This window comes from Lactuca serriola, chromosome 1 (genome assembly GCF_051521515.1).
Source record: "Lactuca serriola cultivar US96UC23 chromosome 1, Lser_US96UC23_V15, whole genome shotgun sequence".
Taxonomy (NCBI): Eukaryota; Viridiplantae; Streptophyta; class Magnoliopsida; order Asterales; family Asteraceae; genus Lactuca; species Lactuca serriola.
The window spans coordinates 85,824,189-85,842,476 of NC_136408.1; the positions used below are offsets into that span (position 1 = coordinate 85,824,189).

An 18,288-nucleotide genomic window follows, 5' to 3' on the forward strand; every position below is an offset into this window, starting at 1 on the left:
TTCTCATTGTAAAACAAGAAATATATGTACGTTTTTATGTTATTAATATTTATATTATTTTTTAAGCTAACTATTATTTTGGGTGACGAAAAAATTTACAAAATTTATTTACAAAATGATTTTAATAATCCAATTAGTTTTCGATAACTACATATTATAACTTTGTAACTATATTTAATTCATTTTTTAATAACATAAAAAAAACATAAATAGCAATTAATATTAGATTTTAAAAAACATTAATCATTACATACTTATAATTATAAGTGTAATCATAAGCTAATTATTAAAAACAATGATTAAAGGGTATGGTTAAGTAAGAAAAGGGTATGGATAAATGAAGCCTTTACAAAACCCAAACTTAATATTTTCAAACACGTTTTATAATATTTGACTTGAAAGGTAACAAATGAGAATACCATATTAAACCATGATAAAGATTAAAGCGTGTAAAAAAAGATAATTTATTAAACATCAAACCAACAACAAAACCAAAACTAAAACCAAAAATGATTTAACTTGTTGCCGGAGAAACAAAAACAACAAAGATTAAATTATCAATAATGCATAACATAAACATTATACTCAACAACTGCATCCCCTGTTTTCAAATCAAAAGTATGCGTACTCGCCTGAACATACCCTCTAGCAAACCGGAAAAGCCCACTTCCTCCGATCACCGGCATCTCCCTCACCTTATGCATCACCGGATTCCGCCCCAAAATTGTCAACGTACTCCCGTTATACTTCCCTGTCGAGAACACAAAGTTCATCGCCATTAACAACCCAGGCTCCCCCTGTGACGCCAGTCCGTACAACCCCTGTGCTCTCCCCAATAACTTGGAATCTGCTTCTGGTTTTTCCGTCAATGGATCGTCGATCATGTTGATCATACCGAATCCGGTGGGTGTTGTTTTGTTGCCAGGCGGTTGCACGATGTTGACGACCGTCGGGTTGGGGCCGCTGATGATATCGTGCCAGTAGAATCGGAAGTGGCTGAGTTTTTCTGATCGGAGCTTCATTGGGTTCCGTTTTACGGATTGCACGAAGGTGGAATCTGCTCCGGTGGTCGGAGATGTTTGAGAGAAGGCGATGAGGAGTGGGAGAAGGAGGCAGAAGAAAGCTTTTGCCATCGTGGAAGGATGAAAATTCTATTTGGGTCGAAGAACAATGATGTGACAAAAGAGGTCTGGGTGAGGACATTTTATAATGCAATATTAAGCCACTTTTGTTTCACTAAATCAATTAAAGTTATTAAAGAATGTATGTTTTATTTGAGGGATCTTTTTTAACTTATAAACCAAAGTTATAATGAATAACTCAGCGCTACAAAATAATATAAAACATAAGATTTTTTTATTTTATATTATTTTATTTATTTATTTATTTATTTTAAAGAATTAAAAATAAGAGACATTGTGTTTTCCAATATGAGAAATCTTCAGAAAAGTCTCAATATTTATGGAAAAATTACACTTTAGTCCCAATATTTTTTTTGAACGAAAAAGTCCTAAAAACCGACAAAAATTTGCAGTTTGACTCTTTTTGACCGGTTGAAACCGGTATTAAATTAATTTGAGACTATTTCGTAAACTAACCTAAAATATTTGGACTTTTCTGTAAACAAAAAATATTAGAACTTTTTTGTAAACAAAAATATTATGACTTTTCTACAAACAAACATTATTATTATTATTATTATTATTATTATTATTAAAAATATAAATAAGAATACTATTTTTTGAACTTGTTATTATTAATATTGTTACTAATACATATAAATGCATTTAAATAAAAATAATAATATTAATGACATTGTTTAAGGGTGGAGGTGGAGGAGATGATGATGTTTTTAGCATTGAAATCGTGAATGTCTGTTTGTATATTTTTACTTTGTATATGGGCATTTCACATTTGTTATTATTATTTTTTTCAATTCAAAATATTAAATCTTAACAATTTAAAAGAAGTTGCATATTTGTAAAATTGTTTATAAATAGTTTAAGGTTAGAAGGATTTCTCACTTTGTATATAAAATTGTTTAAGGTAGAAGAATTACTTTCCAAATCCAACAAATCCACTACAAACATCTATATAGGTAACCCATATCAAAATTCAAAAGTATTAATTACAATATCTTGTTTAATAAAAAGTAATAGGAATAATTCAAAAGTATTAATCGAAATTCAAAAGTATTAATATGAAAAACATGTCCTATTACTTTTTATTAAACAAGATATTGTAATTAATATTTTTAAATTTTGATATAGGCAACCTATGTAGATGTTTGTAGTGGATCTATAGGATTTGGAAAGTAATCATTCTACCTTAAACATTTTTATATACAAAGTGAGAAATCTTGCTACCTTAAACTATATATAAACAATTCTATAAATATGCAACTTCTTTTAAATTGTTAAGTATTATTATTCTGAATTGAAAACAATAATAATAAATGTGAAATGACCATATACAAAGTAAAAATATACAAACAAACATTCATGATTTCAATGCTAAAAACATCACCATCTCCTCCACCTCCACCCTTAAATATTGTCATTAATATTATTTTTTCATTTAAATGCATTTATATGTATTAGTAACAATATTAATAATAACAAGTTCAAAAAATAGTATTCTTATTTATATTTTTAATAATAATAATAATAATAATAATAATAATAATAATAACAATAATAATAATAATAATAAGAGTTTTGTTTGTAGAAAAGTCATAATATTTTTGTTTACAGAAAAGTCCTAATATTTTTTTGTTTATAGAAAAGTCTTAATATTTTGAGTTAGTTTACGAAATAGCCCCAAATTAATTTGGTATTGGTTTCAACCGGTCAAAAGGGGTCAACTGTAAATTTTTGTAGGTTTTTAGGACTTTTTCATTAAAAAAAATATTGGGACTAAAGTATAACTTTTCCGTAAATATTGGAACTTTTCTGAAGATTTCCCTTCCATCATAGTCCTTCTCCTTAGTTTTATTAACCCAAACATCACATTGATTTTTCTTTTTTGTCTCATTTATATCTATCTCAAACCAAGACACATGTAATCAATTTTTCCCAAGGCACTTCTAATAGTACACAAAACTGCAAAATAGGTAGTTAAAAAATCATAGATAAAGTCCAAAAAGTTTTTTAAAATGTCTTAAATCAAGTAATTTTCGTGGTTTTAGTCCTTGAACGATTTTAAAAGACCATTATACCCTTTTAATTTTATTTTTATATTTCTTTACATTTATTTTATTCATTTCTTTATTTTTTAGAGAATTTTTTTAAATAAATAAGATAAAAGAAAGAAATCGGCCCACTTACACCATGTAAACCTCTCTCTCTCTCTCTCTCATAAAAAAAAGACATCGGCTTCTCCATTCCCGTCAAGAAGCCCAAATAACTTCAACAACTTCGTCAAGAAGCCCAAATAACTTCAACAACTTCATCCGAGCAAATGCTATGTCCGACACCACCAATACCGCCCGACATTTCTTTGGCTTCATCGCCTCTATATCCTAACGTTTTCCCAAACCGATTGTCGTAACTTCACCGCCTCGCACTGAAAGATCTAGTATGCTCAAGAATCATATTAAAGTGATATTATTAATTAACATATGATACTAAAGGGTCACACTTACAGCAACTTGATATAATTGATTATTTATTAGAAATTGATTTTAATAAATATTCAATAAACTCTTATAATTAAATTGGAAATTATTTATTTCTAGGAAATAATAATTTTTATTAGCAAGTAACATTACATAATTCATATGATATAAATTAATAAGCCATGCACAACATTTTGGACCAGATAAATTCTTTTTTCTTTTACCAAAAAGTTCAAGTTTATATTTTATAAACTTGGTTTATAAAATTCAAAGTTTTTGTCCTCTTGATTTCATAATTCGAAATTAAGGAAGAAGAAAGAAGGCATGGTTATTTGATTTATTTAAACAAAAGTATGACATGTCTTAAAGCATGGTTATTTGAAAACCATTTACCGTTTCCTTAGTTTGAGTCCAGACACACTCTCAAGTATGTCTGAATCCCTCAAACCAAGGCTCTGATACCAACTTGTAACGACCCAAAAATCACGACTAAAAATTTCTTTTAAAACATTACTAAAACCATATTTATAAAAACGTATCATAAGTCATAAAATAATTTTCGAGTATTAAATTCAAAACATAATCTCATTATCAGAGTAAAACATTCCCCAGGCTAACTGACTATGGTGTGTGCACTGCAACCTCTCCGAGCTCCTCTTTTGAAAACTGAGTACCTGAAACCAAAACTGAAAACCGTAAGCACGAAGCTTAGTGAGCTCCCCCAAACTACCACATACCATACAACATATAAAGCACATACTAGGCCTTGCCCATTACATTGGACCGAGGTCCGGACTAACTGGGACCTTGTCCCCTGTATCGGACCGAAGTCCGGACTCACTGGGGTCTTGCCCCCTGCATCAGACCGAAGTCCGAAAATTGACTGGGACCTTGTCCCCTGCATCGGACCGAAGTCCGGACTAACCGGGGCCTTGCCCCCTGCATCGGACTAAAGTCCGGAAACTGACTGGGACCTTGTCCCCTGCATCGGACCGAAGTCTGGACTAACTGCATCGGACCGAAGTCCGGAACTAACCGAACAAAGCATAACATAAACATATCAACTAACATGAACACACATATACTGCATACTGCATCGGTCCGTGACCCGGAACACATAACACATACATCTTGTCTGAGCCACGAAGGCATCAAACATACTAACTACTGCATCGGACCGAGGTCCGGAAACTACTACTAGCTAAACGGGTCGGCATTGTGGCCTTAGACCCGTTTCTACTGGAAGGAAACTCACCTCGGAATGCTGAATGCTGAAAGCTCGAGTGAAAGATCCCCGACTGCTGTCCCGGATGCTCTCCGGCTATCATGACAAGTCAAACACTAAATCAAAAGGGGAATCTTTTGATGGGTAAAATGACTATTTTACCCCTACTATGGTGTGGGTCATAACCAAGGCCCAAAACCTTTAATTCTTCTAAGCCCATCCATGGCCCCACTAAAGGCCCACTAATGGCCCAATTTGCTCCTTTGGGCCCAAAACCCTTTATTGGACCTTACTCAAGCCCACTGCTAAATCCTTGGTCCTTAGCAACTGAATTTTGATGGCGCAATAAGGTCCAAGGACCCTAAGTCTCAACTCAGCCCACACCGAGGCCCAAAATGCAATAAGCCCAACTGACTGCGTTACGCGGGGCGTACTCTAATGTACGCTTAGCGTACTGGCTTGCTAGAGAGTATGCGGGGCGTACCTGCAATTACGCTCGGCGTAATTACTCTATTAAGACACTTCCCATTAAGCGCTTAATACTCCAACTCAAGAGCCATAAACTTAGATCTAGGTCTTATTCCATGCCCTAATCCATAAAGTCATTGACTTGGTGACTTTATATGGCCCAAACCAACTCAAACTCCCAAACTAAATTTCTACTTCCATAAAGGGGACTAGATCTCATGCATGGACTTAATAGGACCATAAAGGTTGGAACTTTACTACTTATGGGACTCATATGTCTCTAAGGGAGGCAACCCTGGTCTTAGAAATGAGCTTAAGTCATAAAGTCCCAATCTTGGGACCAAAAGGTCCATAAACTTGTACTAAGGAGATCTAAGAGGTTAATCATCAAGCTCAAGACTTTTTACCTTGCAGAGGTCCGAAATGAAGCACTTATCCCAGATCTACAAGCTCTAGCTTCAAAGATTTCTCTTTGCCAACCTTCTTCTCTTTGCTTCCAAGCTTTAATCCACCAAAATGGGTTCTCCAAGGTCAAGAACTCATAAGATGAAGGTAGGGACGTTTTAGGGTTTCTTCTGAGGTTGGGGAGGCTGATATGGGGGCTAGGTTGGAGCTATAATGTCCTTTATATAGTGCTTGTTCAAGAATTAGGGTTTTTAAGCTGTTAGCGTACGCTGGACGTAACTCCCGTACGCCGGGCGTACGCCTATAGGACCCACGATCTTTTGCCCCTTTACGTTGGGCGTACACCAGCCTTACGCTGGGTGTACTCAGCTAAACACGCGTGCACTAAACACTCATGCATGGCCTTCCATGCAAACTTTTCTCTATAAGGGCCATTCTTGCTAAATCTTCAAAGTGTCATAACTCATTCATTCTAGATCCGATTATGATGAACTTTATATCCATGGAAAGCTGACGAGAAACCCTACGTTTCTATCAACACAACCCGGTCCGAAAACTTCTCGCATAATAACTCCAAATTTAATAAAGGACTAAAACGCCCCTGGCCTTGGCCTCTGAAATTCCATAAACGAATATTTTAGAACAGGGCGTTACATCGAGAGTATACTTAATCGAGCTAAGAAACTCTATGTCACAAAAGAACACGAATCATGTACTCCAAGATATTTGACTATACCAAGAGTAAATTCAAATGTGGAGAAGATAGTATTCGTAGAATTCATACAAATTAAATTTAGTCGAACCCCTTAATATAGTATTTTTTGAGCTAAGTATGAGTGGTCACACTTCAGCTATAAGACTTTATTATTCTAGAAATGAGATTTGATTTGGATTTAGTATTTGGATATTGGAACATTGTGAAAACAACTATTATATAATGTTTTAATATACTGGGGTATGATCATAACATCAATACTTGTTGTGTTCTATATTAACATGTTTAATTGATGAATAATCTTATTATTCTAAAGGTTCATAGTCAGTTATAATTATAGGATAGATTATGAAGTAAGACTAATATGAATTAGATTGGTTGACTTTCACCTGATGAAGGTAGGCAATGGGTTGTAACTGATTTTCATAAGTACTTGTCAGAGAACTGGTACTGAACTGAACCGCATCAAGATCATCTCATGGATCGCTATCGTGAATGATACTTGATTAAAAGGTACTATATTTGTATCCTTAACACTTGGGATACAAAATGGGACTTAAGTATAGTGAATATTGTGCTTAGATATGATCAAACTCTGGTCCTTAACCGCACAATTATAAAAGCCATTTTCAGGTATGGTATTAATTATGCAAAAGGATTATGTAGTCAAGATGAGATTTGTTGCTCTTATGCGTTGAGAGTTAGACATCTAAGGCACCTTACCAAAAGTTGAACACCTAATGATATTGATTGCGATCCATGTCTCATGTTTAACATTATGTCTATGATAAAGGGATAAATGATAAAGTTACCTTGTACACCAATTGTAGCTTGGAGCTTTTTTTGGAAGTGGACGTTGATAGAATGACACAAAGTCGTATGTTGATGGGGGCAGTGAAATGTTACTAGACGTTTACCACGGTCTATATCAATCTAATATGAATCTTGCGCAAGTGGGGGAATGAAAGATTTAGTATGCTCAAGAATCATATTAAAGTGATATTGCCAATTAACATATGATACTAAAGGGCCACACTAAAAACAACTTGATATAATTGATTATTTATTAGAAATTTATTTTAATAAATATTCAATAAACTCTTATAATTAAATTGGAAATTATTTATTTCTAGGAAATAATAATTTTCATTAGCAAGTTACATTACATAATTCATATGGTATGATATAATTGATTATTTATTAGAAATTTATTTTAATAAATATTCAATAAACTCTTATAATTAAATTGGAAATTATTTATTTCTAGGAAATAATAATTTTCATTAGCAAGTTACATTACATAATTCATATGGTATGAATTAATAAGTCATGCATAACATTTTGGACTAGATAGATTCTTTTTTATTTTACCAAAAAGTTAAAGTTTATATTTTATTAACTTGGTTTATGAAATATAAAGTTTTTGTCCTCTTTTGATTTCTTAATTTTGAAAATGAGGAAGAAGAAATAAGGCATGGTTATTTGATTTATTTAATCAAAAGTATGGCATGTCTTAAAGCACAGAGTGACAAAAGACAAGATCTCTTTTGCATTAGTTTATTGTAGGAGACATGCTTTAGAAGCATGTCTTAAGATAATAATAAACGATAGGGCTAGAGGTATAGTGCATTAAGAACTCTTGGGTAATGTCTATACTTTAAGAAGGCTTTCACCACTTCCTCTTATATAATGTAAAATACGAAACATGCTTAGAGATATGTATTTTCTCTTATCTTTTGTTCATGAATGAAGCTTAGTTGCATTTATGTTCTCTTGAAGTTCATATTGGTTATGAACTTCAAGCTTAAGAGATTAAGAGTTTTCTTACAAGACTAGCATCTTAAATCAAGTTGACAACTTGTTGGTGTCTATAAATTTCATCATTTTTCATCAACTTCCAGGCCTCCTACGGGGATCCAAGGAACTACAAAGGTTGTTATTTCTTCATCTTCTTCTTTGGTGTTTGTTTTCTTTCCAAACTTTGCTAGATGATCCATGGTGGGTATAAACTAGTTTTATGTTTATTCTAATTTTAAAGTCTCCCGTTGCTAAAATCATGTTTTTGAAACTTGATTTTGAAAAAAAAAATCCAACACCCACGACCTCGCAGTCCGCTTAGTCGCCATTGAAGTCGAAGACGTCGAAATCGCTTTATCCTCCAATGTTTCGCACGATGCTACACCCTCTTCTGTCCCAATCACCCTTGGAAAAAATGATGTTGTACTCTTTGAATTTGAAGAATAGAGTCATAAATGTATTGACAGATAAACAAATTAAGAAGTGTGAGGAATTAGGAATATTAGTTGACAGAGTTGATCAGGGGACTCAGCTTAAGATCTTCATAACAGATATACCCTTCTTCATCAATACTCTTGAACTTGTCAATTTTCTTGAATTCATTTGCAGTAGATTCAATAATACAAAAGCCTAACTTACATATTGATCATTTCCCAAAATTTGTGATTGTTTTTTGTAAATATATGAGCAGGCTAACGATATTCATCAAGATAATTCAGTGAGTTGGTGTATGTTGAAAGATGATGAAGGCAAGGAGCAGTAGAAGGCATGGTGTGGAGGATTTGGCAAGAGAAACTTATCTGCGCTCATCAAATCGAAAGAGAGAGAGAGAGAGAGTCAAATAGAAAGGGAAGAGAGAGAGAGAGAGAGAGAGTGTATGATAGGGGTGGGTGGTGGCTCTTATTTTTTTAATCAAAATATCATTAACATAATTATAGAAAAATAAAAAAGAAATTAGAAGGACATAACCGTCTTTTTAACCTTTTTAGGACCAAAATTAAGGAAAATTCTTGGTTTTGAACCTCGGGATAATGACTTGAAAGGGTAACGAACTTTCGACTTTGTTCACATTTAGTCACTAAATTTTTTTTCGTTATCTATTTGCCATTTAACTATTGAAATTGATCACATTTTACCCTTATAACCGGCTATTACCGGTCATAAGGGTAAAATGTGAACAATTTCAATTGTTTAGTGGCAAATAGATAACGAAAAAAAGCTTAGTGACTAAATGTGAACAAAATCGAAAGTTCGTTTCCCTCTAAAAAGTTCAATGACTAAATGTGAACAAACTTTCTATTGTATTATGTTTTAGCAAATTATTTATTTTTGTTTAATTATAGGAACATTTGTTGATGAAGAAATCTATGAAATAAAAAAACAAAATGTAACATCCGGATTTTCAGGTATCATAATTTAAGTATTTTTCTTTTGAGTTAAGAAGAGAGACTCGACGAGTTGACGCCTCAACTCATCGAGTGAGGTCGCGACTGATGACTCAGATTATTGAATGGACTCGACGAGTCGGTGAGGCGACTCGACGAGTCCGCACTGTTGGCAGAAACCCTAAATCTTTGGGCCCGAGCCATATTTAAAGGCACTTATGGCCTTCAATTGCAACTACCTTTCCCATAAGTGAGAACCCTAGCGAGCTTGAGTGTGTAGAATGAGAGGAAGAGCTATCTTGAGCTTTTTGGTGTGATTTTGCAAGAAAGGAGAAGAGTTCCAACAAGAGGGACCAAGGAAAGTTATTGTTCTGAGTTATTCAAGCAAGGAGCTTCATTATGAGGTACAAAAATGAACCTTTTTCCTTCCCTATTGTGTAGATTCCATTTGGGGTTAGGGCTTGAATCACTTCATCTTTGGGGTTTTGAATGCCTCAAACCCCTCTTGCAAGTTTTTGTTATTGATCTGGACCCTTCTAGGTCCAGAGACCCGAGAATATGAAGCTTTAGTAGAGTAAACCTTGGGGTTTGAAGTTAGGAAGCATTTATGGGATTTTTATGGTATATATAGTTACTTTCATCTTACACATAGATATGAAGTATTTTATATAAATTACGTGTTATGTGTGCATGTTATTTGAATACTTGCTGTCTATGCTGGATGAACGATTTTATACATGCTTTAAAAGATTTAAACGGTATATTTATTTTATATCTACAAATATGTTGCAGATGAAACATAGGTAGATGAAATAGTTGGTGTGTAATAAAATAAAATGATGAGAGATAGGTGATGATAGAAAGTTGATGATAATTAGGTAAATAGATGATGATGAATAGGTGATGTAGGATGAAAGGAGATACCATAACCTTAACCGACAATGTGGTGATGTAGTCATCTACCAGAGTATAGATGGCGACCACGGACTATTTTAGACAACCCAATGGAAACACCAGCAGGCCCATAACCTGTAGGTGATGAATTACGAGTTCAGGCGATGTTGTAACTACGTATTCACGCGATGATACTCTAACCCCTTACTATGAATTACGAGTTCAGACGATGTTGTAACTACGTATTCATGGGATGTCACAAATTCTGCATGCCAAACCAATGGTCATAATTCACATTAGTGAGAATGGTTCATTTTTTTGTAAAACCAAAATCAGATTGGAAATTTTGATTTTTTATTTTGGAAAATGTCAAACCATTGGTTTTTTATTTCGGTTTTGGTTTTTTGTTTTTTTTATTAAATATATTTTCAGGGTTTTGTTATTTTTTTATTTCATAGATTTCTTCATCAACAAATGTTGCTACAATTAAACAAAAATAAATAATTTGCTAAAACATAATACAATAGAAAGTTTGTTCATATTTAGTCATTGAACTTTTTAGAGGGAAACGAACTTTCGATTTTATTCACATTTAGTCACTAAACTTTTTTTCATTATCTATTTGCCATTGAACTATTGAAACTGTTCACATTTTACCCTTATGACCGGCTGTTGCCGGTCATAAGGGTAAAATGTAAACAGTTTCAATAGTTCAATGACAAATAGATAACGAAAAAAAGTTTAGTGACTAAATGTGAAAAAAGTCGAAAGTTCGTTACCCTTTCAAGTCATTATCCCTTTGAACCTCTCATGCAAATTGAAAGTTTTTTGGACCTTACCCACAGTTTTTTGAATACCACAGATCTTAATTAATTTTTTTACATATTATTTTTATCTAAATAATAAATGTTATATATAAATATTTAATATATTAAATTTGCATTTTAATCTTATATAAATTACAAAATTCCATATATAAATTACATTCGAGATTGCACTTAGGCCATCTCCAATGGATTAAACCCATGGAGAGTGGTATGAAATGCCAAGTAGGAAAGATAATGTATACATTCATTTAAATTCTTAAAAAATTAATAAATGTTCTTTACAAATTCATTGAACCATTGCATGCCCATTCAACCCCACACTCTCTCTCTCCTTTTTATTATATTCATATTTATTCCATTAAACTCCCATACAACTCCCATTATGGATGAACTTACAAACTAATAATTAAAAAGTAAATTTGTGGACCATCTCACCTAACAAATCCTCTTATTCTTAAAAATAGTTTAAAAAGAGAATGTGGACAACGTGAACGTCCTTAATTTCATTGATTTTTAAGTATTTTTTTTTGAAGTTATAAATACTTTAATAATTTTATATGTATCTTAAAATTTGAACTCTATTTGTAACTCGTTACATGATTTGGACATTAAAAACGAAAAATGCATTTTTCCTTTATAAATATTAGATAAAATAATTAGATAATATACAAAGTTAATGTGGAAGCCATAGCTCCTTTTACATCATTGACTCATTCTTACGAATATTGGCGGTGCTTTTTCTAGATAGTCAACAATGATATAAAAATTACTTTTAAATATGAGTAAATTATAGAAATGGTCCTTGTGTCTTGTTCAAATATATAGTTTTGATCCAATTTTTGAAAAGTTGATAAGTCGCATCCATATGGTTTTCAATTTTTGTAGTTTTGGTCTTTCTATCTACCACTGCTAGAAAAAGTCCGTTAAAAACATGTAAAATGACTGACATACCTCTTATTTAATTTATCATTATTATTTTCTTTTTAATTATATTATTATTTATCTTTAAGGCCATATCCCTCTCCATATTTCTTCTTTCGATCAACCCTTCACTGTCGCTCCACCGATCAGCCCTCTGGTCTACTTCTCTGAAGATGAAAAACTTCATCTGGGAATCTTCAACCTTAAATTTGCTTCTCTAATCAATCTGAATGAATCAAAACACCAAATCTACACAAAACTTTGGAAGTGAATGTTATGGACTTCAATGAATCTAACTACAAACCAAAAACCTAAATTCTTAAAGGATTTGTTGCACAAGGACGAGCCACAAACTAGATACTAAACATCTTATATGATTTAATGTACAAACACAAGACACAAATTAGATCAAGATGAAGGAAAAAGCGAAAAACTAGATACCTGGAACCTTTCTCTTATGTAATTTGATGCACAACCATCGCCATTGCTTCCTGTCAATGTATCAGATTCAATAAAAATAGACAATTCCAAATTGATTCAACTGTATATAATGGATGTGTGTGTTGATCGTACATGATGTTGCTAATGGTTATGACGGTAAAAGGATGTGGTGGGAAGATATAGATGGTTGTGGGGGAGAACCATCATCACTGACTATCACCACAGTAGACACTTAAGGTTGAAAATTTGCCACGAAATATATAATAAGAAAATAAAAAACCAAAAGATGCAACACATGAATCAAATGGTTGATTTTTCCCATTTTGTGATGACCACATGAGAAAACCATAAGATCTATAAATTTGACAAAAACATTCAACACCATAAGCAAAAAACAATAATATATGTTGCTAATTAGGTTTTGGACAATATTTGTTCTTTATTTTTACACATACACATACATATATGCAAAGAATATCACAAAAGTCCAACTCCAAATTTTCAATTTAAGGCAGGAAAAATAACCTTTATGAAAGAACATTGCCATCATTAATAGAGTATAATATGAGGGAATCATAGAGAATCGGGGGAACTATAGGGATCATCGGATGTTGGAGGAAGGGAGCATAAGGGACGAAGGGTATGGTGTGGGTGTGGGTGGTTGAGTTGTGGAGGAGGTGAGGCAGAAAGGATGGATTTGTGGTGTTGGAATGGAGTCGATGTTGTAGGGGAGAGAGATGTAATATTTATTTTCTTTAATTATATCACAATGGCTAAAGTTGTAGGGTTCGGTTTAATAGATGACATGGTCATAGAGAAATGTGTTATTGGAGAAGACGTGGTCACAAAGGAGCTAATCATTGTGACAAATTAAAAGACGACATTCAACGATAGATAAGGATGGTGCCTATAATTTCCAGAAGGGAAGGGGTGGTTATAGGGATGTTGTCAGCGTCCGAAGGCAGTCTGATGGGATAATGATGGTTGGAGGCGGAGTCCGACAAGGAGAGAGGGTCGTGAATGATGGCTATAAGTTTAGGGTTTTAAATCATATTTAGAAACAATTCCCCTAAATGCTCCTAGAATTATATACGTTTTGATATTTTTGGTACAAGGGTAAAAAGATCTTTTAACATTATATTTGACATGAAAAAACAAATGGAGTTAACCTCAGGGACCATGGATGTAATTTTTTAAAACCACAAGGTTGCATCATGTCAACTTTTCAAAAACTGGACCAAAAATAAAAATCAGACCAAACCACATGGACCAAAACTGTAATTTACTCTTTAAATATTTACGAATAACTTGATAATTTTATATTTAATTTAAAGTTTTAAGTGTTTTACATTTTTATATGCTTTCTTCAAATATCACGATTCTAACCTAAAAAATATAAAAATTCAGAAATAGTTTTTACAAACTCGAAATGATCTTTGCAATACATAAAAATACTTTATGTATAATCCAAAATCCCTTATTGGTGTTATTAAATTTTTTACAAGTTTATTTCTTGATCAAAAGATACAAGATTTATTAGGTCCTATTAAAGATCCTACATGTAAGAAAAATTCAATAAAGTTACATTATTCTATAAACCCATTAAAGCTTTTCAACCATTTTATGTACATATTATATAAAGCAATAAAAAAAGTGTTAGACTATAAAACTACAAAGAAATGATATCTTTCTTACATTCAAATGTTTGAATTTGACATACAATACCAAAAACAATGATTTTTGTCCTATTAAAGAATAAAAACTATATTAAAGAAATTGATAAAATAGGGATCTTCATTAAACTAATAATTATAAATGAAATATTCAATAAAAGCAACCAAATGTTTTGAGTTTTGCAAAAATGACAGCATTATTGTAGGTGGATTATTTCAGACCAACAAAAAATATCAAATGTGTATTTTTTTTTTCTTATTTACATAATTTTGTCTTTAAAAAAAACTCATTTCACTAATGTACAAAATATCCATTTCGAAATGTTTAACGTTTTCAATTAAATATCTTATTTCAAGCAATTGTATCTAATATACTTTTAGATTTGCTATGTTTTCTTTAAATTTTTGTTAGATTTTACTAAAAACGAAATATTTTCTCGAATTACAAAATTATACATTGGATTTCAAACTTGTATTTGAATTATATTATTTTTTTCTTCATAAATCCGAAATTATGGACTGAAATCCAGAATATCAGTTCAACAAAATGTATTTTTTTCGCAAAAAGATATTTTTGATGTTGACATAAAATAATTCGAATGACCCAATCCCAAAATATTAACTTAAACATAACTAGGATAATAAATATCCCAAAATAGTACAAATCTACCGTATTTTTTTAAAGCTTAAACGACTTTATACAAGTGATGATAGTCCAACACAAGTGCCCCACTTTCTGGTCTGCTCCACTATGTTCTTCTCAACGTCAAGTATACGCTTGGAAAAGGCCATCACAAGTCCAACATCAAGACTTCAACATCGATCATCATGTTTTCACATTACAAGTAGTTGTGTACTTGGATTTAAGGTTTATAAAATATGATTAGACGCACGTTTATGAGATTTATAAATATATAAATAAACATGCGTGCACTCAAATAGACACAAATTGTATATAATGAATTGAATTTTGGTAAAAAAAAGGAAAAAGAGATTCTCATTATTTTCTTATATTTGTTTGGATTAAAGGGTTGGTGATTATCAATGGATACGTTGTAATGGATGGGTTGTGGTGGTTGTTTGTATAGGAAACGAAGTGGGTAAAGAGACAAATCTTTAAAAAAAATTCAGTGAAAATCAATAAGAAAAAATCATAATAATAAGAGAAAATATCATAATAGTCAATCTTTTTATTTTATTTTTTTAAATAGCAAAAAATTTCAAAAATATCAATGATTTTCACAGATGAGCCACCTATCTAGATTTTTGAGGGTGCCTACAAAAACCGGTTTATATATATATATATATATATATATATATATATATATATATATATATATATATATATATATATATATATATATATATATATATATATAGGGTTAGGTTCATTTGAGACCACCTATATTTTGTGAGACTGTGAGACGCATTTTTTTTATTTTTTTTTAGTTAATTCAAGTTCCTAAAATAATATTTAAAAAAAGAATTTTTTGATTTTTCCATTTATTTTGCATTTTAAAATTATTTTTAGAATATATGTATAGTGTAATATTCTATTTAGAATATTTCACGTATTTTTCAAAAAAAATGGATTTTTTTTAGTTAATTCAAGTTCCGAAAATAATATTTAAAAAAAGAATTTTTTGATTTTTCCATTTATTTTGCATTTTAAAATTATTTTTAGAATATATGTATAGTGTAATATTCTATTTAGAATATTTCACGTATTTTTCAAAAAAAATGGATTTTTTTTAGTTAATTCAAGTTCCGAAAATAATATTTAAAAAAAGAATTTTTAGATTTTTCCATTTATTCTGCATTTTAAAATTATTTTTTAGAATATGTCAGTGTAATATTCTATTTAGAATATTACACTTATTTTTCAAAAAAAAAAACGGAATTTTTTTTATTTTATTTTTATTTTTTTTAGTTAATTCAAGTTCCGAAAATAATATTTAAAAAAAGAATTTTTGGATTTTTCCATTTATTTTGCATTTTAAAATTATTTTTAGATTTGGTCTCACGGTCTCACAAAATTAGAATGGTCTCAAATGAACCTGAACCTATATATATATATATATATATATATATATATATATATATATATATATATATATATATCTTCAAACATTCTTAGTCTATCATATCAACTCCGTTTGATTTGATTTTTTTTTCATTATATTATTTGTAATAAAGTTTATCAATGAAAATTTGGATGTTCGTAGTTATACATTTATTGCTCCAAAATAGATCACTTTATTGTAAATATGAAAAAAAAAACATTCAACTTTGATTATTCATAATTTTTACATACGAACTCTCTTTGAGTTGAATTTTTTTTTCAATTATGTTTTTTGTAATAAAGTTTATCCATGAACATTTTACACTTTCAGTTTGGATGTCTAAAAGTTATACTTTTTTAGTTTCAAAACAGGTTATTCAGTGAAGATTTTGAAAAAAACAAACTTTATAACTTTTGAATACGAACTTTATAACAATCATCAAACATGCGGTTTCTCCCAATCACAATGGTAGCATGTAATAATATAAAAAAATCGCAAGCCAGTTAGATTTTTGAAGGTGTTGAACTATGAAATTAATTTATTTTATTTTCAAAAAATATAAATTAAAAAAAAATCACAAGCCACCTCGATTTTCGTATGGTCTTATTGTTATTTTGGTCATTTTTATTTGGTTTTTTGGATTTTTTTTATTTTGAAAAAACTTTGGAGTAATTAGCTATTATGGTTATTTTTGTTAATATAATCACACTTCAATGAATATAAATAAGAGAAAATGATAATAATAGTCACACAAGCCACAAGGGCTTATTTAACAAATGAGTTTATTCAATAAAAGACCATATATTTTGATTTTTTTTTCTGCTTTAGACCTATTTTTTTTTTCAAAAAATAGTTTTTACATTCATTATTATTTCACTAATAGAGCTAGATACCAACATGTAAGTTGAGTTTATTTCATATAATAAAATATATTTTGTTTTCTTCTTCGTAGACCTATTTATTTTTTCAAAATAAATGCAGGGTTAACATATTTCTTGTTTTTTTAACGGATAGTTAGTGGTTAGAAGTTAATATCACCAAGTTAGAAGGAAATCGCCAATGCACAAATTAGACCATGGGACCTCCAATCTAATATTCAAATTTTCTACCAAATGGGTTAGTCCCACATTGTCTTAATATATTTATTGTTATTTTTCATTAATGGAGTAAGTTACCAACATGTAACCCTGTATCCCCCTAACTCACGTGTGTCCTAAGCATCGATCACCTAAAATAATAACCAATTATAAAACTCTAAGTCACATTTCTCGTTGTTTTTCATCTGGTATGCCATATTTGGTCCCCTGAAATGGCTTCTTCCTCAAGTATCATGAACATAAACTTTGTAAGAAATGCTCAAAATGGAAGAATGTTTTCATACGGTTTGATGGTATGTTCACTTTAATAATGTATTAGGAAAAATTTTCAAGTAAGATGTTATTTTTGACCTTTAAGCTCATTTTGTCATAAGTATGTTGCATTCAAATTAATTTTTTAACAAAAAAATAACAACTTACTGGCAAAACAATCCTATGTAGATTGTTAAAATGAACATACCATCAGTCTATTTGGTCATGCAACACCCGTTTTCCATATTAGAGTGGTTGAGGGTTTAAAAGGAACAAAGGTAAGGTTTTTGAGAAAAACCTTGTTTCACGACATGATGAATGAAGCATCACGACGTGAAATGCTAATTGGATGAACGTATATTCGGGATGGTTGTCACGATGTGACGAAAGGAAGGTTAAGACGTGACCTCAGCTGCAGCCTAAGCCCACGATCTTTTAGGGTTTATTCTATATTTAAGCCCAAAACTCAATGTTTGGGGGATTCTCTTCAGCCTCCAAACCTCTCAACG

General features: G+C 31.1%; 1 pseudogene; it reads right to left on the bottom strand.

Moving 5' to 3' along the window:
* Positions 1-448: 448 nt before the first annotated feature.
* LOC145094080 (dirigent protein 22 pseudogene) lies at positions 449-1,188 on the bottom strand (annotated as a pseudogene).
* Between the last annotated feature and the right edge of the window lie 17,100 nt (positions 1,189-18,288).